At 39.4% G+C, this 20,859-nt stretch overlaps 2 long non-coding RNA genes across 7 annotated transcripts in view; both read left to right on the top strand.

The window, feature by feature from the left end:
- LOC138686407 (uncharacterized) overlaps positions 1-3,897 on the top strand; it is a 343,485-nt gene extending 339,588 nt beyond the window's left edge. The window contains exon 15 of the long non-coding RNA XR_011325757.1: positions 3,538-3,897. This is a non-coding gene — a long non-coding RNA (uncharacterized lncRNA). The remainder of the gene's footprint in view (positions 1-3,537) is intronic.
- A 3,688-nt stretch (positions 3,898-7,585) lies between these two features.
- Positions 7,586-20,859, top strand: part of LOC138686406 (uncharacterized) — a 173,326-nt gene continuing 160,052 nt past the window's right edge. For all 6 annotated transcript variants that reach the window (XR_011325753.1, XR_011325752.1, XR_011325756.1 and 3 more), the window contains exon 1: positions 7,586-7,637. This is a non-coding gene — a long non-coding RNA (uncharacterized lncRNA). The remainder of the gene's footprint in view (positions 7,638-20,859) is intronic.

Genomic DNA, 20,859 nt, shown 5'->3' with positions numbered 1-20,859 from the left:
ATGGTCTGCTTTAGCTGTTCCAGACAACCTTTAAGTACACCTACTAGCACTCAGTGCCATTCAAACTGTGACCTTGTCGGAAAATTAGTTCTGTATGATTGCTTAAGTGATGACACTTGCAGCAACAGAACTGGAAATTTAGGACTAAAAAAAGCCCAAAAACAGTTGGCCTTGCATTACACTTATTGACAAACTAGTTGTTTTAGCCAAGCCCATTCATCCATCCCTGGGTCTGGACACAGTAACTCTCTAGAACCACACTCTAATGTAACGAGAGTGACATGAGGGAGTTGAAGTGCTCAGAAAGCATACATTTGTTTCAATCTGTCACACTCACCATAAGGATGTATGGTGAAAGCATGGAGGAGATATTGCATTTTGGGTTTCCTTGAAGGGTGCCCTGGCATATATTCCTACACACGTTTGTCATATCTAAATTATTGAGCAACTGAATTTAGTAATAATGACCATGAATTAACCATGTGTCAAAAATAAGGAGTGTCCACTTTAACCCTCAGGCTGCCACACATGCCTTTATATGGTGCCCACAGCATTCCTTCGGTTGCCAAAGTGGAAGCATGGCAGCAGACCAAAAGTTAACATTGGGGGATGGGGGATACATTCCCTTTTCTGAGAAATGATTATTCTTTTGTTCATTTGTTTCAGCCAAACTCTAGCAATATCAGAGTTGTTTCTGCAGATTGTTTTGATTTTGAAAAAGAATGACTGCTTTATGCTGCAAATACACTTCAGCTTTAAAGAACCAGGATCTTTTTTAATTATCTTTAATGTTACCTGAGAAGAGATGTATATTGCATAGAAGGCTTAGAACTGAAAACTATTGGATTTTCTACTTAAGTTGTCATCCATCCTCCACTTCAATCCATCATCTAAATGAGGCAGTGTATATCTTTAAAAATGTAGTACAACTGTATCTTCAAAGAGTCCAGAGTAGTTCAAAGATCATTTGCCAAGCTTACTTCCTTGCTGTGTACTTCACCCATAAAACCAAGATTGAATCCTCAACATCCAGAGCAAAGCTTATAAAGGAATAAATGTAACAACTCATTTAGAAAGTTAGCAGGCTAACTGGTGGACATCTATGTGGTGGGATTTTTTTGTTTTGTTTTTTCCTGCTTAGGCTGAACTTGCCTCCTCACAGCTATTTTCTGAGATCTGTTCTTCCACGGATTACTAGTCTCTATTAGATTTTTCTATAAAGACTAGTTAAAAATTGTAATGATATTCCCATTAATTCCATTTTGAGCACTGGCTGGATCATATTATGTGGATGTAACTACTAGACCTGTTTTAAAAAATATATGGAAAAGTTTTGGGGAGAAATTTTCAACAAAACCTATCCATCCATCCATTTGCTGGGACTTTGTTGTGGCAGTCTTCTGATTTCAGTAGTCTGGGAAGTAGGTGTCTGTAGCATGTTGAGAAATGCAACTTGTCCCAGGATAGTTTGGTTTGGGGGTGTTTTTTTTTTTTCTTTTACAAGTGAGCTGCTTTCCCTGCCCCCCTTCTCCTTTTCAGTCCTTTCTGATGGTCTTACCTTCTCCTAACTGGTCCACTTTGACCTTATAACTTGTAGAAACATCCATATGGAAAACATCAAGATGCTTAATGACTTTCATGATTTCTTTGGGAGGGGAAGAGGGAACAGGGGAAACAAAGGTCTGTCTTCATACAGTAAGCTCATTGGTATACCTGAAGTGATCAGTCTTCTCACCTGTCTCTGACAGTAGCTAAATGTAGTCACAAAGGCTGCCTCCTTGCTGCTTGGGAGTTAAGGGCTGATGGTACTGAGGACAAAGGTTCCTCATCCTTTACCATGGAGTGTGAAAAGCTGAGCAGCCAAATGGCTGCTAATAGTTTTACCAGCTTGAGCAGTTCCTTTAAATCTCCTGCTCCATGCATCATCTTTGGAAGAATCATCCACTGTTTGGAGCAGTTTCATGTCCCTTTTGTACAACCTGGGCTACAGGGCTGAGGATCTAGCCCAAGCAGCTAGCAATGACTTGCAGTACTTTTTGACCCATAATGAGAGATTGTAAATGTGCTGTCATGTGCATCTTGCAGAGTCTTCTCAGTGGCTTTCTAGAACTTTCCTCAGATTCAGATCAGACTTTTTCCATTTCCACTTGGTAAGGCTGCTTTGCTGCTAGTACCTGAAAAAAATCCTAAAATGGAAAGAAATACAGCCAACACAAAAAGAAATACAACTTTTCAATATCAGCTGAAGTGATCACAGGGTATGGGGTATGTTTTTAAAAGATTTCTCTCATTTGTTTCCTGAAGAGTCACATTCCATGAATGGTTGATTTGGGCTGGACTGTGTCTTCTATTTCAACAATAGTTCATGCTAACATAGAAGTATGTAGCTTTGTCCTGCAAAATATTGTACAATGCAGTCCTTAAACAGTCTTTATCTTGCAGTTTTAGCTTCCTCCCTGTATCCCCGCCTTGAAATGTAGGTGGTCACCCAAAGTAAACAGAATTCCTTCTACTCCCTTCACATCTGCTATGTGTTTTCTGGCACTCACCTCTGACCCTGATATTCATCATAAGAATAAGAATTGCATCCTATTCAGCTGGTTGCATGCACTTTAACTCCAGTGATCACTGGCTGTTGATGGGAGCAGAAATTGCTGAGACAGCATCAGGGTGTTCAGACTGGACTGTTCCACTTTCTTCTACACTTTTGGATAATTAGAATTCCAGAGATAAGCAGGTCAGCACAGTGTACCTGGGGACAGACTTTGGTGTAGCTTAGGACTATACTTCCTAGTGAATGCAATGAAACAAGTCTGATACTGACTTAATGAGAAGGATTTTTGAAAATAGATTAGTTCTCTTCCCTAGCTGCTGTATCAAATGACATTATGCATCTGTATAGAGAAACAGTATCGTTCTGTATGGAAGCAGTAAGTTTGAAAGTATGTTTGTGTTGCAAACAGCAGTTAGTGATCCTCTTACTTTGGTTTAATAACACCATCCTCCATGACCTAGTGGTATCATTCAAGGAACTAAGTAATTTTTGTTGTGAGTAAGAGTTCTAAAATCTGACCTTAAATGTGAGGATCCATATGTTAGGATGAATACAGATCTGGTCTCTGTGACCCCGCTAAATGGAACCCATCTGAAATTTTCCTTTTTCACAAGGATGAACAGAATTACTTTTTGGACACTGTAGAGGAAGAAATAAAACTGCCAATTTGCTCGCCAAGGGTGGATTGATTAAAACTCTGGGAACATCCCAGTTGGAACTAGAACCTTCTTTGTTTACTGTAGACTTTCTGCTACTTTCCTCTCTTCTTCCATGGCAAAGATGTGAGGGAGGAACCCTCTGCTAGTCCCCTAATCTTCAAACTCACATCTTCAGTTAAATTATGATCATAGTCATGCAGTGCTCTCAGTTAAATAATGTGGCTTTGGCCTGTAGGATAAACTGCAAAAATCTTATGGGCCTTTATCTACCAAGTTTATCTCCCTCTCCACCCTCTCCTCATCGCCAATCCTTTTGATTTTCAGAAAAAAGATGTGGGAACCAACAGTGTTGTGAGACCAATGTGGTTTACCAGCTGCCACTACTACCCTTTGGTGCTACAAGCTGCATGGCCGATTGCTGACAAACAACACCAAGACCTCCTTGTACCAACACTTTTGGGTGATCTCTGTCGTCCCAGCAAAAGCTATTCTTGCACAGGCACTTCTGGTCGGAGTCCCATCAGGTGGCTTACAAGCATCTAGTAATGTTCAGTGATATGTACTGATTATCAGTATGTAAATACATTAATTTTTTTCCTTTAAATTGATTAAGCTTCTTCACTTGCCAAGTTTGTTTTCTTGAGCATGCCTGTATTTATATTTAGCAAAATTAACAAGGGATGAAATAGGTGCTGAGGATGTTAATTATGTAATTACATGAGCAAAGATGTACCGTGTAATGGGCAGTGAAAAAAAACTGGCAAAGACCTTACATGAAGAAATTAAATCCCATGTTAGGTTTTTGATTAAGGTCCTCACTTTTACTGTGTTGCCAGTGGTCACTGGTGACCTCAAATGCAAAGGTGAAGGGTTTTATTTCTTGTTTGCATTTATTTAAGTAAGCACATGTGCATCTGATATATGTTCACATTAGTTATTCTTTTTTTTTACCAGCAGATTAAAATATGGGAGGCAGGATTCTCATCTGTTTGGAAAAGATTGTAAAGTAAAATGAAAAGGATTGTATGAACTTTAGTGGTATCTAAGTGGTTTCAGTTTTTGCATTGTTAAAAAAACATGCAGTGTCCTTTGGTGCCCTTTTCATCTTGTTTATTAATATAAAAGAGGACCAGTTAGTATGAAAGGTAGTTCTCAGTATCAGAATTGACTTCTGATCACCCTATCACTTCACAATTCTTTATATGTCAGGAACACTTCAAAGTATATGCACATGTTTGTGGGGATTTTTCTTTTGCTCCCGAGAGGTTCAATTATTTATGCTAGAATTCTTCTTATTGTGAGTTATTTTTATAATTGAATCAAAACTGTGTAGGCTGATACAGCCCCAAGTTACCTTTGTGATCTGAAAAATCCTCAAAATGGCCAAGTAGAATAACTTTGTCACTTGTTTGTCATACCAGTTTTGACAATGGGTCATTCCATAGATGTCTAAAATGATCTTTAGCCACGTTTTATGAAGCCAGAACTGTAATCCAATAACAATTTTCTGGCTAAGTGCTTCTCAGTTGCCACTGGGGACTAACTGCATCACTGTTGCTGCTCTTAAAATGAGCTTAAGCTAAAAGGACACAAATTTCATATTTCTTTCCTTATTTTCTTGAGAGTAATCTAAGAAAATAATATTTTAAATAATTGCATTCTGGTTCCTGAGGGACATCAGCATAATTGCATTGAGGATACCTTTATTTTTTTATGCATTTATTTATTAACAAAGAAGTACATTCCATCTGTAAACCAAACGATTGGTCCAGTGGCACAAAACAATAAAGCAATGAAGTCTCTAGTTCATTAAATTGGAATATAGGGATTGAATTACTAATTTATGTTGGTTTAAATTTCATGTTATAAATTACAGGATTCTAAGATGTAAGGGAAAAATGTTCCCCATGATGCAGGCTACCTACAGTTCCAGCCAGGAAGATTCATATAAGATTCATTGGAGGTGAAGGAAGGAGAGGTACTGAAGACTGAGACTGGCATGGTTCATCTGGTACATTGGTGGGCATGTCACAGAAGGCACAACCAAAAAAAAAAAAACCCCAAACAAACAACACCCCCCCCAAAACCCTTATTTAAACTGAGGATGCTCTGGAGGCCTTACTTTTAAATATGGATAGTTTGAAATGCTGGCTTCTGAAACTCCGCAACATGAAGGTCAGGCAACAGAAGAAATGAACAGTGAGGAAGAGAGATGGTTCATAAACCTTAAGTGGTTTCACTTCATCCCTATGTTATCTCTCCTGTCATCCACCCTAGTGTTTTATTCAGTGTAATCTTGTATTGAAAACTTTCTTGCAAATTTAAATCTGCTATTAAGTTCCCTTTATTCTGATCATTTTAGTTTGGTTTCTGTGTCTAACAGCCTCTGGAGTTGCCTGTAGAAGCAAATATAAAACCCATATAAGACAATATGTTCTCTTCAGAGTTATTATGCTGACTGAATTCCTCCTATTGGGACCTAGTCCTCTGCTTTCAGAGATGAAGTTGTAACTGACTCTTATTTCAGCCTTCGAGACTACAGGCAAGTCACTTTCTGAGAACAGCATGTGCCTTGGTGTTATACTTCTTCAAAAATTGTGTTCATTTTCTTCTTGAGTAACAGGAAGTGTTTCACAAAGGCTGCCCTCAGATTTTCTGGAGAAATATTAGCTAATCTTTCCCTTTCTTACATAAAATTGATAATTAATCTAAGCCACCTCTATGGCAGTCTGTCATGAATGTTCAGGAATTGACAATTGATTTAATGAATCTGAGATTATGTGATGTTTCCAACATTTCTGCAATGGAGCCACACTTACTATGAACTTTCACAGCCTCCTCCATTCATTCAAGCATTCTCCTCATCCTGTGTGGGCTTTTGTTTGGAAACCAAATAAGCACAGCAGGGTATTTTAATTTTGTCTCTATTCTATGCCACATCTCACCTTTTACAGGGTTTTAAGAAAGCCACTACAGTAAGTAGTTTAATATATCTATGAAATAGCGTGTGACATACTTGTTTCACAGTCTTTCTCAGGTGGAAGATGCAGTTATGATGGGGATATTTGCCTGCTGGAAGTGTAGTCTTTCTTTGTGGAAAACTTATTCAGTTATTTTAGCTACTCATTGATGTACTTTAAACTACCATTAATTCTGATATACAAAATAAAAGATCAAGGTTCTTCCAGGTTAAAATTTGCACTTGTTTCATGGGAAGGGAGATTTCAGTCTCTTCTGACCACTAGAAGTGGCATACTCCACCCTACCTCGGAGTCAGGCAAAGGCTATGAGCCCTCAAGTGAGTCAGCAAGAATTGAGGCACTTTCATGAGTACCAGCTCTCTGCTTAAAGCAAAGCCAACTTGGATCAGGTTCCTCAGGGCTGGTCCTGCCAAGTTTTGAACATCTCCAGGGGCAGGGATTGCACAATCTCTCTGGCCTACCTGTTAGTGCTTTACTATTCTAATAGTGATTTCCACCCCCCCCCCCCCCCCCCCTTTTAACAATATTTAATTATCATATTCCTTGTTGCAACTTGGTGTCCCTTATCTCTCATCCTGCACTTGTGCACCTCAGAAAAGTCTGGCATTCTCTCTCTCTCAGTAGTTGAAGGCTAATTCAGACTGTGTTTGAGACTGGCTGCAGTTACCCTTGTTTTAGTGAACCTTCTCTGTCTTGTAGAGCTTCAGAATTTTCAAGAAATAGTATTCTGCCTTTAGTAGTTCCTTGGACCTTATTTTTGCCATTTTGTTGAACCTCATCTAAGGTTGATTGAACGGGGGTAAACAAATTCTTACATTTTTGTGTAAAAATAAGGTTTTCTATTTCAAGGTCTGCAATGTGGGCACATTTGGGATCTGTAAAGTGTATAATTTGGATTTGATAATCATATTCTCAGAAGCTGGTTTATGAAGGACAGCCATGCATTTGCAGCTCACACTTTTGCTACAAAAACTCATGACACTTTGAGTGCATTGTCTCACCAAAGCTGCGTGTATTTCCCTTGAGGCAATGGCTAAACACCATAAACCTTGATTGCTTCCAAAGGCTCGGAGAGGCCCAGGGGTCCTGAGCTCTAGTTTATACTGATTGTCTGTAATGTATTTGAAGCTTATCTTTCTATACCTCATTGAATCAGAGTATATAAGTGTTTGCATAATATGAAAACTGTAAATGGAAGAAAGGTGCCAATTATCAAATATGAACCAGATTTCGGGATGATAAGACATTCACTTTTCATTACAGATCTGGCCTTGCTATTCCTTAATCCTGCCAGGAGAATGATACTAGGAGGTTTTATGTATACTTAGCTGGACAGGATAATGTTTAAATAAGTTTAATTACTAACTATCTGTTTTGTTTGTGGGTTTTTTTCTGTGTTCTCAAATGTGAGATAATCTGACATGCAATGAATTTACAGCACAGGTAAGTCACACAACTGATCACATTCAAATTTTTTGACAAAAGTATTGAATTTATTGATGTGCAAAAGACAATCTGCCAATCTGCAGATCAGGAAAGCAAGGTCTAGGAGGTAGTCTAGAAGTACTTGCAAAATGACAGATACAGAGTTGGAGAATACAGCACATAGCTGTAAGTCATTCTAATGCTGACAGACTACTTCCAAGGCATAAAACCATATTAGAGAAATAAGTCATTTTTCCATATCAGCTCTCTCTTGAATCTCTTCATTGAAACACAGGCTTTCAGGTCCGTAAGTCATCCACTTTGCATGCCAGATAAACTTCAACCTGTTGTTTCCTCAGCTACAGTTTTGTGTGTGCATTCCCTTCCTTCTTCTGTGGATGTGTACACCCCTACCTTCTCCAGTCAGCTGTCTCCTGCCATAGAGAAGTGTAAAAGGGGTTCTCTTTCCCTGCCTTCAGAACAAATATGGGGTGGGTTTACTCTGTTATTTTAAAGGGGATGTTCCTCTAATTTGGGAGTAATGAGATGAATTACTTGAAAAGTAAAGGAGAGAGCTTGCATTTCTCTTTATTGTGTAATAGATGCTATTTTTCTGAAGTAAATTACTGAATTGTATACTTCAGAGGTGTGTCTGTGAAGAAATAAGTAGCTGATCCTATTAGATGTTTGAGTTTATATGAAACAACATGAGTTGATAGACAAATATGGCTTGAGATATTTCTCTAACTCTCACTGATTCTTGCCAGCAACATATTATCAGATTAGGAGTATTTTACCGTCAGAATAAATCACTGAAAATTCGTGCTGGACTCTGTGCTCCAAGGAACTTCTACTAACATTGGTCAGACGCAGCCCACCTGAGAGGACACTGTTGCTAGCTGCTTATAATTATGTATATTAATCCTCTCATGAGTGTCACATGCAAACCACAGCTCCCATTATCTTTTCCCTTTCCTCACATCATCCTTCTTCTCTGACCAATTTCTGACTCTCTCCATTGCTCCTTTGAAGTGGGTTTGCTCTTTTCAGCTCCGGCACAGGCATTTCTGCATATGCAGCTCCCAGCTGCGTTCCACAGGCCTATATTCCAGATGCCTGAGGCCCAAACAAAGCATTACTGTCTATAGCACAAAGTATATGGGAATACATCTGGAAGAGGGAAATATAAGCTGCCTGATAACAGGGAGGCCACTGTGGATGAACTATTGCAAGGAGTTGTGGCAAGAGGAGAAATAAGCTGTCCATTCTAAGTTACTTCTTTTTTTTTTTTTACTTTGCCTTGACAAACTAGGAGTTTTAAGCCTACTGCTGGGATGTTAATTATTTCTTTTCTGAGGTATTGTATTTAGTATTGTACTATAGTATTGTGGACAGGTTGTGAAGGGGCTCAACACTGTGGATTCAGTTTTGTAAACATGTAAGTGGACTCTCTGTCATCCCACATATTTTGCTTAGGGATCATTTGTTCTTTAACAGTGATCTGTTGGTGACAGGAGAGAGTTCAGTTTTGGCAGATGAGGTTCAGGATGGGAGACACTGTTTCTCAGGTAGACAAGATCTACATGCCTTTGCCTGCCTGTGTGCTGTCTGCTGCTGCATACACAGTATGACCCCCCCAAATATGTGGGGCCTCTGCGGGAGATGGGGTGTTTGTGTCTCAAACACTGTCACAGATTACATGCCAGCTATGTCTGATCCATCAGGCTTCAGATTTCCATTAATCCTGACAGGGTCCTCTTCTGATACTTACATCACTTTGCATGTCAGGTTTCAGGGCATCAAAATTGTTACTCAGGTGACTGGACTTGGCATCAAACTACTATCTAACTTCAGGTGAAGCACATAAAATAAGAATACTGGCAGCTAAGAACAAAAAATGAAAGTATGAAGAGAATATTGCAAGCATTACTTTAGAATGAGGGTAAAATTGCTTTCCAGACTGAGTGGCCAACATCACGTTAAGAAGAAGATTTAAGAAGTTTTACTTGGTATGCACACAAGAAAAATTCTTAAAAACTTAAAAGAACAAAGTCATTTGTGCCATAGCACACCTAAAACAGGTTGCATCCTCTTTCATCTTGAGAGTAACATCATAATATTCAGGAATTATTTTTTTCTTGAGAATCTTAAACATAAAACACTGTTCTGCACACTTGGTTTTTATAAAGTCTGGATTTAGAAGCGATGTGGAGCTCTGGATGTCCTTTTTTCTATGTTGGTATTGGGGGAGTTGCAGTTCTAGTTTTAGCTTCAGCCCCTTATAAACCATATCAGCATAATGTTGTTCAGCCAAGAAGCAGCCATTACATTTGTACTATTTAAGCACATTGGGCAAGTGGCAGCAAAGCAGACAATAGCAGTTTTCTCTCATGCACACTTTTGAAAACATATTTGATAGCCTCAGTGTTATAGTCAGAAAAGGCAGCCCTCCGGTTCTATCATTTCTATTAAATGCCACTGCTTTAAACTACCTGGCAGTAGGCTTTTTTCTACTCACCAAGCAGTTTACCAATTCAGATAACTCCTCAGTCATCAAAGGCTCCTTCTTTGGTCACACCACAATCATTGTGACAGTTCCAGGTAAGTGTATTTGGCAGGGATAGCTCAAGGGTTCATTCTTTTCAGAATGTTTACTTTACCTGACATATCTTTCCTGGGTGCCACAGTGATTAGTCATCTGTATATTATTTAAGGGAAGCTAAGGAATACTATTCTCTCCATATAAGAAACAGCTAGAGGGTGTATAATAAAAATAAATAAATAAATAAAACCCCTCAGCAGCAAAGATGATGTGCTAGCAGAGAATTAAAGTAAGTTGCACAGCAAGCAAAACACTGTGTAGAACAGTGTGTGCATGTGTATTCTAGGTAGGGCAGAGAATATTGACTGCCATCAAGATTGCCTGAAAGTTCTCACTTATAAAATACTGTAAACAAGATTTTTAAAATTTATTTTTAATCTTCACAGACTTTAACTGTTTGGGTTGATATTTTCCATGTTGGGCTTCCTCCTGGAGCAAGACATTTGGAATGACTATGATCAAAATAGTTTGGCTGTTTCTGGAAAGGAAGTGAATATGTATTGCTCTGCATAAATCTTTGAGCACACCCCCCACCCCTCGCCCCCAAATTGCATCTTTCTTTTGTTATTTCAAAATACCATCAAAATCTACTGTCAAAGTGTGTTATTGTTTCCTTGAATTACTGGTTCCTGTTGAGAAAGATGTTGTTGTTGCTTTGTTCCATGAGCTGAAATGATAGAGGTCTGTACAGTGACTCTAAATATTGCCAGTGATGCTACTGAGCCATGGGCTCATCAGTAGGATTCCATGCTATGGCATTTGTGGAGAACTGGATAGCTCTGAATTTCTAGAAATCTGGTAACTTACAAATAAAAACTGAGATTGCAAGTTGAGAATTTAAAATCGGGGTGAAATCTGCTGGATAAAGCATGGACAGCACTCACTTAATGAGCAGTTCAAATATTTAAAATTCAATATTTTATTTTTACTATTCTGTTAAGTGTGTGCCTTCAGGCCCCCTTTATTGCGTGCTTTTCAAAACTTGCTCTAGAGACAGAAATGTTAATTTCCTCCTAGGTTTCTATATAGCACTCAACACTACAGTGCTTCACAAACCATTAATGAAGTTATTTTCACAACACCCTGGTGAAATGAGGAGGAATTATTGTCCTCATCTGACAGATGGAGACTGGGACACAGTAATTCAAGGTTGAAAGTACCTACTAATTTGGGAACCCAGTCCAAGACATCCTGCTCCAATCTTTTTCAGAATATTTAACATTGGGTAGTAAGCTGAAAGCACAGCTCCCTTTAACTTCAGCTGCGTTTGTGAGCGATCAGCACTTTGAGCAAGGTAGAACCCAGGTTTCAAGTCGGGCATGGAGCACATGAGGAACATACAATTGATAGATGACCTTGTGTGGAAAGCTTGGTTTTAAGAAACTTGTCCTGTATCTCTTGTGTCTTGTGACAAAAGCAGGTGTAGACTCCATACTCTTCAGGGCAACTTTTAAACTACCTTAAGTAGGAGATCATCTTTTTTTTCTTTCTTCCTGCATTCCTTGCTCATTACATAACTCTGAACCTCAGCAATGCACAGGGCAGCCCTTCTCATCCTCAGGCAGCATGCCCTGCATCGATTCATCCTGCAGACAAGTCCATGCCATGCACTGCACGAAACGGTGAACCTTGTGGAAAACTCAGTCTGTGATTAATTAAGTTGTATGATGCATTTACCAAATGCCAAACTCTTGTCCTCTCTTTGATCACAGACAACCAAAGTCTGAGGTGTATCAATGGAGAGAACAACAGAGTACTAATGAGATGGCAAGTATACTGGCATAAAATGGCTCTGCATATGTTTGTGTAGGCAGATATAATTTGAACAGTGATGATTACTGCTTAACTGTACTGATTTCCTCCCATGCCCCATCTCTTGTCCCTTGTTTTGTACCTAAATCCCAAACATTGTAGGGTAGGGACTACTATGTTTTGCTTTTATAGAACTTAGTATAGTGTCGTCTTGATCAAGGGACCTCAGCTGCTCTGATAGAGCCCCTCTTCATTCATGTTATTCATGTTATCATCTGAAAAAAAAGTCTCTCAACTACTTAATTGAAATATTTCCTATATAGACTGTCCTCTGTGGACCTCCGAGGTGGTGACCACTGACAGTTTGCTGTGTGTATTGCCCACCTAGAATGTTGTAGGGAGAATTGCAATTTGTTCACTAACTTTTGTTTCTCTTAAGTGAATTTAATGTGTTTTATACTTTTCAATTTACTAAAGTGCTAGTAGTTTATTAAAACAGAACATTAAATTGACCTGTATACCTGTATCACGGGACTGTTGTGAAGATTAATAATTAGATAATGTTTGTAAAGCACTTTTTATAAGTGAAAAGTGCTATAAAGTGCTAAGTATTATTATTGCAGCATGATAGAGATCACAAAACACAAGTGAATTAGCTCTAAGTTTAATCCTTATAAGGCAAAGCATACCAGGGGCAAAATAACATTACAGTTATTTTTCTTACATCCAGCACTTCATTAACTACCACATAGGGTTATATAACTCTGTGAGAGTCTAACTTAGTAAAGTTTATAATCATAGCAGGAAAAGTTCTCACGGGTTTTGCAGGCAAGGCTTGTATGTACAGCCTTTAAGGTCACACAGAGTTCTTCCAGCTATGCAGCGTTAGTGCCTCTAGTTGCATGTAGGGACATCACTGCCCACTTCGGCTCTCTCCAAGTTAACCCCTATCGCAGGAATGCATCTGTCTAGGTTAGATAATACGTGTCACTAAATACAGGTCTTCACTGCATGTAAAGTGGCATAATGCCATTGATTGAATAGATGTCTATATTTTCTCAGGATTTTACTATGCTATCTCTCACCAGCTCTTTTCCACGGTCTCAGTCACTCCTTACTCTCTGCTTTTCCTCTGCTTCTCTGCTTTTCCTCTAAGTTTTTACTGGAGATGTGAGAAAGATGCACCCCAGCAAATTCATTGCATGTTTTCTGGCTCCAGTCAAGTCTTTAATGTCTTTGAGAAAGTCAGTCAGCACTTTCTTTCCTCTTTAATTCTCACTTATTGCTTATCTTGCTGCAGGTGGCCTAGTGCTACTGCTGCAATCTTTGCTTTTCCTGAGGATGCCACAGACAGAATATTTTCTCAAGTCCAGTTGTGGTGCTGCCTGTTTTCTGCCCCATCCTCTGCAGAGCAGTCTTGAGCCAAAACCTTGAGAAGTAGTGTTTGTTACTTGGTATAGCTACCTGCTGTTTTCTGAAGAGGAATGTGAAGTAGCCTCCTCAAAGAAGTGGTGTGCCAAAACTTTGGAAGATGGTCCATTAAGAAAAATTATGTGCCTCTTTCAATTGGATTTAACTTTTTCTACGCTGCTTGGGTTTGGGGATTTTTGGGGGGGAGAGGGAGGAGTGTGTGATGGGGTGTTTCTCATTTGTTTGTTTTCCCCCTTCCCCCTCTTCCTCCTGTAGGAACTGTCAGTAGACAGCCTCTTAAATTCTGGCTGCTGGTATGTAGACTGACTTTACAATTCCCTTTCAATTTTACAGTAACCACCCTAGTCTGACTGAAACATTCCTCTGTCTTATCTTAAAAAAAAAACAAACAAAAAAAACCAAAACAAAAAAAACCCAAACAAAAAACCCCAAACAAAACAAACAAAAAAACCACCAAAAACACCAAAATGTGCACCAAGGCACCATGTCCCCCACTACAGTTCACATCCAAACTACTGTGGTGAGTTTACTGCGTTTGTTTGCTTCTGAGATGTGCAAAATGTGTGTTAAAATGTCAGGTCTTATATGGTGAATGCTGAAGAGAATACAGTTACCTTGAGCACCAGGTACACAAGCTTCAGGGGAACAATTTCTGGACACCTCAGACAGTTGTTTGTCAGGATCTGATTGCAGCTCATAGAGCAAATCTGCAAAGCACTTGTGCTGGGAGAGACCTGCAGTCTACAGAGCTCACAAGGTCATGGCTTCTTATCCACATTGTCTTTAGACATCCTCAACATACCCTGCTTCAGGCAGTCTCAGGAAGGTGACACTGGAGTCCTCTGTAAGAAGGACTCCATCTGCCTTCATGTCCAGATGCTGACTGTGGCACATACAGTTACCACGCGGGCTTGAACAGATAAGAGGCTGGAGAGAACCATGGCCCTGTGACCTGCCCTGGTCCACAAGCACATTCACATGTGCAAGTGGGGTAGCTGAGGTTGCCCTGTGGGACTTGCCCAGGAGGTAGCCGCGTTGGCCCTTCTGTGGGAAGCAAGGTAAGCAGAGGTGAACTTGATCATAAGCACAGCCCAGTACTTCTTGTGCAAACTGGTACTGGTAACTTTGGGAGGTAGACATGAGAGGTGCTAGAATGAAAATGTAGAAGGAACAAGCAAAAGATTTGATTTAGGGACCTACTGATATATTTCTATTATACTTGTGGTTTTGTGCAGTGGTAGGATTTCTGTGTGGGTAACACAATGAGGAGAGGGAACTGTAACTCTGTAAAGGAAGGGGAAGCTCCACCTTACCCAAATTGGAAGCAGCTGACTCCAAAAACCAACAGGGTGGGGAGGGAATTATTTATAGTCAAACCAGCAAGGGGAGGATTATTTATAGCCAAACCTGGAAGCAAGGCGACAGGTGGTAAGGAGCACTTGGGTCAGACAAAGACATCTGCTAGGAAAGTCAGCAATACAAAGGTAACCCTGTATCCAGTAGTAAATGATAGGACAGAAATTACAGCTGACCTGGAGGAAGAAAGGTTGCAGAGGTATATTTGAAGGAAGTAACAACGTGTCAGACAAAGAAATTAACTAAAAGTAGGCATGCTGCCAAAAATAAAATCTATATACCAATGAGAGACTTAAAAGTCAGAAGTAGGTGAACTAGGTGCCTGGGGATGGAAGAGGACTGACCTTCACAAAGTAAATGCAACTCAAACACTTGATACAAATGCAATATCGTAGTACATAATTATTAGCTGGATAGAATAGATCAGATGCTGGAGTATTTCAGTACTTGGCTATAAACAATGTAGAACAGATCAGCCATGAGGATGGGGTGTAGCTTTCTGCGGTCCAACCAGGTAATATTTCTCAATGAAAAGGTGTGGTAGGTTGACCATGGCTGGACCCCAGGTGCCCACCAAAGCTGCTCTATCACTCCCCCTCCTCAACTGCACAGGGGAGAGAAAATATAACAAAAGGCTCATGGGTCGAGATACGGACAGTGTAATAAAGTGAAAGCAAAGATCGCGTATGAAAGCAAAGGAAAACAAAAGATTTTATTCTTTACTTCCCATCAGCAGGCAATGTCTGGCTACTTCCTGGGAAGCAGGGCTTCAGTACTTGTAGTGGTTGCTCCGGAAGACAAACGTAAAATAACGAATGCCCCTCCCTGCCCCCCTTCCATCTCCCTTTACTTAGCTGTTATAGCTGAGTTGATGTCATATGGTATGGAATAACCATTTGGTCAGTTTGGGTCAGCTGTCCTGGCTATGTCCCCTCCCAAGATCTTGCCCACGCCCAGCCCGCTGGTGAGGGGGGAATGTTGGAGAGACAGCCTTGATACTGTGCAAGCACTGCTCAGCAGTAGCCAAAACACTGGTGTGTTATCAACAACCTTTCTAGCTACCAATACAGAGCACAGCACTATATAAGGGCTGCTATGGGGAGAATTAACTCCATCTCAGCCAGACTCAATACAAAAGGCATACGGTAACTTGACAGGAAACTGCTGTTCTTCTAGTACAGTTTTTTAAATTTTTTTAGGAATATCCTAAGCTTTGTGTAAGTTCTATGGTGTGGGGTTATTTTTAAATCAGAAGAAAATTCACAAAAAATAATGGTGGGTTTATACTATTTGTTGCCTGATCAATGAAATTATGCTGATTCTTGTTCTCACTAATGTTGCTTGCTGTTACTCTGGCATTATATAATGTAGACAGAAATGCATAGAGACCTACTGCTTGAGTGTAAAGAAGGGTTAGTATAAATGAAAATTGTTGCCTGCCTGTGTAGTTGTGAGGAATATCACAGAGGTAGCATTTACCCATCTATAAAATGGTTGTATGTGACAACAGGGCAAGGTTCAAAGAACCAGTTTCTTGACAATTCAGATGATTACACTGAAGATCAGCTAGTTCTTCAGACAGGCACAAATGGGGAGCTCTGTCATACATGAATTGCCTCAAGGTATCTATCTATACTTTGTAATAGGGGCCACAATATAATTATGTTTCATGTCTTTGGGAGAGAGACCACAATAACATCTGTGGTTCAACACTGGGGATCCACCACTGGACTGTTTAAACCATTCTGGAATGTGCTTTGGGATGTTTGCAGTGTCTAAAGCAAATTCAGCGGGCTAGAAAAATCTTTCACGCTATCTTGTGTTCTGGTCATTTTCTATTAAAATAAATTAATGAAGAAATGTAAAGTTGGAAACAGAAGAACCCTAGAGATAGTCAAAGACTTTACTGTAGGAGAGACTTGGATATTTAATTCAAAGTGGGGAAAGGTGCAAAATTAGGAACTCTAAAAAGGAGAGGAATGTTTGGGAAAGGAAAGGGAATGGCTTGATAAGCAGGAAATACAGAACTGGTCAAATGAAATTTCATGCATCTCATAATTAGCATGTAGAACTCATTGCTATAAGATACCATGGGAGCTGAGCACTTAAGAGGATTGAAAAAGATCAGACATTCGTATGGGTAATGCGAGAATCCAAATTACATTGAGTAGAATAAAAACATTAATAAAGATGTAAAAGTTTAAGCTGGTGGGCAGGAGCCAAACACATGTGGATGGGGTTCCAAGGAAACTCTGCTGAGGAACTCTGTGTTCCTTTGCATTTATCCTTGTGTAGGAGGGGAGAAGAGGGTGCCACAAGAATATGCTTATATTCGGTGCTTCTCGGGAGGAAATACCTTTTAGATGATTCTAGAGAATACAAGCAAAGTAACCTTGCTGTAACTGGCATCAGGGCCTGGCTCCTCAGCTGTGTGAAAGAAAGACCTGGTCAAGTTATCCTTAGCTCCAAGCCCCCCATGGCTGAGCCAGGAGTGAATTCTGTGGAATGCAAAGTCCTAGATGACTTTATGCAAACCCATTGTAATTTTGCCCCCATCTTCCCCTTCAGAGTAAGTTTATCATTTGAAGTACATAAATACATTATTCATACTCAAGCATGGTTCCTCATATGTAATCTGCCTCAAACCAGCACTCTGCAGGTCGCAAGTGGTCTGTAAGTGGCAGTGCATGTGAGGTCTGTTGTCTGGGGGTCTCAGTGCAACCCCCAGCCTGCCAGGTGAGCCCACACAGCAGATGTTCTTTCCACTAATGCCCTCCATCAAATTAGGCCTGTATCTAGTCACGTGGTGGCCTGCTCCCCTGACCTCTGTTCTGCATGATGAGAAAGAAAACTTTGGGAATCGCTTTCCCAAACTGAAGTGAGAGAATCTTACCAATAAAAATGGCAATAGATTGCTGCTAATGTTTTTGTCATTTCCAGAGGTAATGCCTTTAATCCTGTCTTTCGCTGTTGCTTGACCCTATGGCTGCTGTAGCCACTTCCAGGCACTGAATTAATCTGAATGGAAATACAGGCAAAAAAGCACAGTAGGCACACTGCATTTATTATGAATTTGAGAAGGAAGAAGAAACTGCTTCAGCACTGCCTCCTTTTCATACTTCATATCTCTAAAAGTCGCCAGTTAATTACAGTCCATGGTTACTGCTATTGTAATATGTGCTTATTTGAAGTGCAAAGATAATCATTGATTGTACACTCTTGACTACACTATTAATGGTTTCAATACCCACATTGTGTTTACATTTTGCTTTATAACTAACACAGCCATTGTGGTTTTAACATGTAGTAATTCAGTGAATACTGTCTCCATGTAATGCCCTTGCCATTTCATTCTGCAGTATTAAGTGTTGTTTTTCTAGGAAGGTCTTGAAATGTGGGGCATTATGTATGAGTTATGCTAATTTGTTAGGGCAATGAATACATTAATTTCATTAGTAAATGGCCTCAAAGCCATAATTACCAGTGTAGGTGTGTCAGAAACGATCATGTTCAGTTTTGCCAGTTAATTATTAAGATTTTGTTCTAAGGGACCCAGATTTGACATCCAGCTTCAATTTAGCCATAAATAAAAGTCTGAAGTGTATCTGGCTGAAGAAATCTAGCCAAGACCTTGTTTTGCTCTTAGAAATGTCTACATTTTGTCTAATTGTGACTGCCAATAAGATGCCAAAATAATTAGTGTTAGTGATATGAGGTTTATACTATACCTCCCAAAAAGGCACATCATAATGAAAATAGCAATCGCACTTTCTCATTCCTCTCGTCTCGCCTTATGTTACAGAATGCTGAATTATTCAATGGTAGTATTACTTGCTAGCGCAGTATTAAATTGGAAATGGCTGCAGTTTATCGTTAAAGCTGAAGGGTGTTTTTTAATGGAGTTTACTTCTAATGGCCTAATTAGGTTTCTAAGTTATATCCATGCACTTCTTGAACTTTACATGGCTAACACTGTAAAGGAGACAAATGGAGGCACCTGTGTACCTGGATTACTTTCTATAGATGTGACCCTATTTTTAATTACAGTGGACCTGTTGAGAGCACCTAATAAACCACTGCTCAGTAATAATATGCTTTTAGGCACTTTACAACTGTATTTTTTCCAAAAGAAACTTGGAAAATTGTGTACTTGAGCTGAGATACATGTCTCAATTATTAAAATGTTGGCAAATAAGAATTCTCCAATGTTTCACTTTTGTGGTCTGCTTTGTAGAATAGAGACATAGAAAGAGGGACAGAGACCCTCTGTTCTCATCAACAAAGTTACTTATAGCTTCTTTCAAAACATATTTTATGTTTTAAATTGCAAGGCGGAACTTTTCAGATCACTGCAGAATAGTGCTGGAAAAAATAGAACTGATAGCTGGTTACTGTCTCTCTTTAGTTAGATCATCAAACATGCTGCACTAGTCAGTTGTATCATAGGAATATGCACCATATATGGAAGCAAAGGACATATAGGGCTCCCTACATTTCCCATTAGTTGACATGGATAACAGCCAGTCACAGCAACTATTTCAGCTCTGAAATATGTTTATGTTGAGTGCAGGACTCCAGCCAAGCTCTTCAGATTGAGAGCAGAGGCCATCATGAGTCCAGTCCAGTAAGTATACACTCTGCAGAGTTTGCTCTCTAACCTGCTTTCATAATCTCAAGCAGAGTCAGTGAATAATGATATTACATCCAGCTTCTTAGATTTACAGATACAAAGAGTGGGTGTCTAATCGTGGCTTTCTTCTTTTGCATGATGGATAACTTTCCATTAGCTAAGCTGATATTCGGTTTGCCTTGGGACAGATATAGGCAAATGCAACTGATCTCACAATGAGTTTTGGCATCTATCTGGGCAGCCTGGTTACTCTACCTTGTTTCTGGTCAAAATTCTGAGAAACCTAACCATGCAATGAAAAACAAGTATTGTGCTGTTACTACGGTAATTGCAGGCCACTATACCCATTTCTCTTGCTGGGTGGCTTTTATTCTAGACCGCTTCTTTGCTGCTCCAGTATTTGTTTAGAGACTCAGAAGCCCAGGGAATGAGATCCTTTCTGTCTCAGATTGTGCCCTTTTCCCAAGATCTTGGGAGGAAAATGAGTCTTCCTTGTTTATTAGGCAATTAAGTGAAATGTATTGACAGTTGGTATTCAAACAAATCTAGAGTGGCACAAATCTATCAGAGTAATTTAGGAATACTGTTCACCATAGAGATTCTGGAATATGTAGCAAAATGTAGACAAAATCCCTTCTTAAATTTTATTCCCAAAAGATAAATCCCCTGGGAAATCATGTTTGTGAAAAGCTGTCAGTAGCAAAGAATTTTTTTTCTCCCCATGATCAAACATCCTAGTCTTTCAGGGAATAGGTTGCCAGCAAGTCTGTTACTTTTACCTGCATATTCTTAATTTTTGCCATTAGTATTAAGTTTAAACATTTAAGGATTGATTTAATATTTATGGCATAGTTTAATAAAAGTTTAGTGATGTAAGGGAGCTGGTTACAAAGATGTGCCCCACTAGAAACTCATTTACTTACAGAATCAAATGCTAAGTAACATAAACAGCTTGGCTTTCTACTGACATTTTATAGCCACCTTAAGGGAAAGGTGGGGAGGGGGGTTGTGTTGCCATGTGGGTTTAATTCATGAACTTCCACTCAGAGTGCTCAAAGGCAATACAGTAGTTGAGCCAACTTTCTCTGTTAAATCACAAAAAGAGATTTTTTTTTTTATTTTTTTTTTTTTACCAAATACAGGGGATCAACTGCAGCTGCAAAGAGGAAATTTAGAATTATCATCATACCAGTATCAGAAGGTCTTTTATATTTATAGCTTCATAAAAGTTCACAGCTAGAGTATTTGGTGCCAACTCATAAAAGAACTAATGAAAATTTCTGCAGATTTTTTCGTGGACAGTGATTTCTTAATCCCCTAAATCCTGATGAATTCTTATATTCAAAACATTTGTAAAAGAGGAGGGAATAGGACTTCTTGTTGCTTTAATAGGGTAGGTCACCGTTAAACTCACTATGGGACAAACTGTGCTATAGTTTTACTTGGGTAATATTGCCATACTCCAAGTG

This window comes from Haliaeetus albicilla, chromosome 8 (assembly GCF_947461875.1).
Source record: "Haliaeetus albicilla chromosome 8, bHalAlb1.1, whole genome shotgun sequence".
NCBI classification, from domain to species: Eukaryota; Metazoa; Chordata; class Aves; order Accipitriformes; family Accipitridae; genus Haliaeetus; species Haliaeetus albicilla.
This window is presented reverse-complemented; position numbering and strand designations above follow the sequence as displayed.